This window comes from Beta vulgaris, chromosome 5 (genome assembly GCF_026745355.1).
Source record: "Beta vulgaris subsp. vulgaris cultivar EL10 chromosome 5, EL10.2, whole genome shotgun sequence".
Taxonomy (NCBI): Eukaryota; Viridiplantae; Streptophyta; class Magnoliopsida; order Caryophyllales; family Amaranthaceae; genus Beta; species Beta vulgaris.
Genome location: NC_079206.1, coordinates 20,648,481 through 20,652,981, shown reverse-complemented (window position 1 = coordinate 20,652,981; position 4,501 = coordinate 20,648,481).

Genomic DNA, 4,501 nt, shown 5'->3' with positions numbered 1-4,501 from the left:
CACAAGACTTTTACAAGGAAAACTTTCTAGGCTCAATAAGAAGAAAAACCTTGACCACGAGGGATTTTGACTCAAACTCTCTTTACTATAATAGGCCAAAAGACTCTATCTTTTACAACATATTAATGGACCTTCTATGTTCCTCTAGGAATTTTTTCTTAGTTACCCAGTTCCCTCTGAACTAATCATATTCGATCTCTTTGACTTCACTCGAAGTCTTCTACTTTCTCTCTTTCTTTCTCTCTCTTGATTCCAAGAATATTCTCTAATTTTTCTCTCATCCAAATAGTATGAATATTACAATAATAAGTATGTTGAATATGAGAGAAAATTATTGGAGGGGCTTCGTTTATAGGGTCAGTAATCCTCCAAACAACCTCTGTTAGGTTTTAGGCGGTTTAAGAGAATCAACAATAAATTTTTTTCTTTTTTTCTTTTGACATTGGGTAAAAAAAGTAATTTTTTCTCTCTCCCCTCTCTCCTCTCTACTTTCAAAAACCCTAGCCTCCATTGTTGATTTTTAAAGGGGCTTCCATCGGTTTTTACCGTTGGAAAGCCCCCACCTTTGTTTTTTTATTTGTTTTTAGGTTTCCAATAACGTTTTCTCCCTCGAAAGAAAGGGTTTTCGATCTCCTTCGTAAGAAAAGGTTTTTCGATCTCCTTCGAAAGACAAGGTTTTTCGACCTCCTTCGAAAGACAGGGTTTTTCTCCTCTTTTAGAGGGGGAATTTCTACAGGTTACAATCCGGGATACTAGATCTAATGGATTGCCGTGAAATTATTTTGTTGGTGAAGAATTATGCGGGATCACAAAGTTTATCAATTTTTCGAATACGGTCAGATGAATCCGACGGAAATCATCCTCACGACTACAAGGGATCGTTAGATTGTCTCTCCAACAAGGCTGTATTTTCCAGCGATATAAGCGGGAGATGTTCCACATTGCAAGATTTGTTTGACGATCGTAGTTTTTATGAAGGAAATTTTTGTTTGATTCAACTTATGTATTTGTTTGATTCGATTGCTTATGTAGATGTCGTATGACTTTTTATTAATGAATTAATTTTACTATTCAAAAAAAAAAGTAATTTTTTTTTAGTTTGGATTAGTTCAATATGGATTTAATAAGTTCGAGTTATTTAACTTTAGGGAAAGTTAGTCTACTTTAAGGTAGTATTAGAGTTATGGAAACACTTTTTTTCCATATTTTAGACCTTAGCTTGGGCTATAACTTCAATTAATAAGTTTGAGTAAGTTTGTTTATAGGACTAATAAGTTCAGGTAAGTTCTTTATTAGGGCTAATTAGTTATAATAAGTTTAAGAGTATTTAGATTAAAAAAAGAAAACCCAACTAGAGTAGATTTTCGAGGAAAAACTTTCCTTGCACAAAATTCTGAACTTAAGGCTTTGTTTGTTGCCATGTTTCGACGAAAAACCTCACTGGAGTAGATTTTCGAGGGAAAACTACCAAGGAAGTTACTTTATTTTCTAGGGATAATTAGTTATATAGGTTTAAGAGTATTTAGATTATATAAAGAAAACCTAATTAAAGTAGATTTTCGAGGGAAAACTTTCCTTGCATAAAATCCTGAACTCAAGGCCTTGTTTGTTACGCGCCATGATTTCGAGGAAAACCTAACTGGAGTAGATTTTCGAGGGAAAACTACCAAGTAAGTCACTTTCTTTCATGATTTTGTACCCTGCAAAGATGGTTTTGAGGAGGCTGAAACTTGCCCCATATCAAATTGTAGGACCTCCCACAATGCATTTTTTAACTGTGATGACTCTCAAAGTCATCACATGAACATAGGGTGATGTGAATTCCTTTAACTCATCTCCCAACATCCTAATCTGAAGATCGAAACTTGCAACCTTAAAGAAGAAGATTGAACCAATTCAACTACATATTTATGTTCACAAGCATTTGATATAGATAAACACACGTGCTCTTCGCCATCCCACAATTATCTAAAAGTACACTTATCCAAGTTTGATAAACTCCACAATGTCAAACTTGGGTTAACTACCAACTGAAAAATATACATTAAAGTCGTGTATGCAATAATGCAAAAATGGAAAATTAGAAACATATGTAAATCATAACTTTTTTTTTTGACATCGAAGTAACGTAAAGAAACTAAAGGAAATCAAAACAAACGACAAGCCAAAAGCAAAGAAAAACAAAAGAGAGAAGGACAAACACAAATAGGGTAATCAGCTAAGCAGATACCCTACGATGTCTGTTCCACCAACATGCCAAGTGATACGCTGCGCGCACATCTGATCGTGGGACATATACCACTTGGCATGTGATACATTGACGAGCTAACTGAACAATGCTGTCAATTGTCCACCGTATGTGAATGTCTAAAGGTTTGGGCGAGCCAAGGTGCTGGATAAGAGCTCTTGAGGCAGTCAAAATCTGAAGTTCCAAGTGATGATGAGTGATAGCCCATACAAGTGCATGATAGCATGCAGTCGCTTCAGCTAGGATATGCGACTGGGTATAGCAAATTGAGCTATGCTGGGCATGACCAATCCGAGCCCCCAAATTACCCACCCAGGCCACACCACCTAAGTTGCGCATTTTATATTTTCGCCCCGCAATTTGCATTGTTAATACTGGCGAGCCGTGTGGTTGTTGGCCTAGATGAAGTGCATGAAACCCAGGCGGCACAGTGGGGTCTCGAGGGTTCCGGGTAGGATCAAAGGAGGCTTGTGAGAAAGTTTCGTGAGTCTTCACACTTTCTTGTAGGTGAATAGTGATCGAGGGAATTGTTGGTCGTTGATGTCTGAAGACTTGCGCATTGCGCAATTTCCAAATAGCCAAAGAGTGCCAACATAAGTGGATAAGCTAGATGGTAAATTTCCTGCATCGTGAGAGTAAAGGAGGATCCAGTGGCACAGCCAGTCCTTAAAATCCAAGGGGGCCAAATTGCTAAGATTCACATTGAGATTGACCTAATCCCAAGCTTCAAGAGCCACCGGGCATTGCCTGAATAAATGATTGAGGTCTTCTTGATCATATAAACAAATTTGGCATTCAGCAGAAGTGGTAATCCCACGACTAGATAAGTTAGAAGCAATGGCCAAACCATTGTGCCAAAGCTTCCAAAGGAAAAGTTTCCATTTTGGCATGATGCGCAATCTCCAAAGAGTGCGAAAAAACTTCGTATCAATGGGAGATGTCATGCTACAAATTTCATTTTGCTTGTGGAGGAGAGTGTTATAGCCTGAGGCAGTAGAATACTCCCCCGAGAGTGTGTGAGGCCAATATTGCAAGTCAGAAACCTCAGATGACGGAGGCAGCTCCAGACCTAGAATCTGATGTGCTGTAATTGGTTCAAAAATGGAATTAATCTTATGTACATTCCAGCCTTGATGGTCGGGAAAAATGAGTTGGACAACTGTCAACCGTCGTGCTACAGCCAGTGGAGTGTCATCTTTGAATAGAGGGGGATTATCATGGAGCCAATTATGTGTAGAAACTCCAATTAAGCATCCATTGCCAACTTTCCATTTTGCAGTGAGTATTGAGGATGGTGTCAGCTGAAAGAATGCCTCGACGACCCCAAGACATAAGCCACGGAGTGGTATAGTGTGTTTGTGACCCCGCGCTAGGCCTATGATAAACCTTTGAAAGTAAGAGCTGGGGATTGTGGCAGATACGCCAAGCTTGTTTCATAAGAAAAGCAGTGTTAAGCAGCCCAACCTTGCGAATCCCAAGGCTCCCGAGACTACGGAAATTATGAAGTACATCTCTATTCTTCCAGTGAATCCCTTTACCATGTCGGTCTTTCCAAAAAAAAATTGCAATTAGGTTGTCCAATTTGTTAGCAATTGTGGTTGGGATGCGGAACACCGAGAGGTAATGTACAATAGCTCCGAGAAGAATGGTGTTAATAATAAGCAATTTAGCTGATTGTGAGATATCAATGTGGCCCCAATGAGCTATTCTGTCAGTGATCTTGTCTAGTAGCGGTGTGAAATGACGAACCTTAGTATCCTGGATGTCAATAGGGATGCCTAGGTACGTACCAAGAGAGGTGGCGGAATTCACCCTCAAAATTAATTTGAGGTGCTGCTGTGTCTCAATAGGAATGTTGGGCCTGAACTTGACGAAAGATTTGTGCAGATTTAGGATCTGACCAGAGATTGCACAAAATCTGGATATTACCGTAGCTATGTTCTGACAAGCCTCATCTGTTGCTTTGAAGAAAAACATGGCATTATCAGCGAAGAACAAATGAGAAATAAACGGCACATGCGCATTAATGCGAATTCCTTGAAACTTTCGAATATCAGAAGCCAGCGTTGTCATTCTAGACAGAATATCCATACAAAATAAAAAGAGGTAAGGTGATAATGGATCTCCCTGTCGTAACCCACATGTAGGATTAAAAGAAGTAGTAGCAGCCCCATTGATAAGTATGCGATAGGAAACGGTTGAAATACATTCTCGAATCAGATGAATCCAGTGAGCCGGAAACCCATAATACAT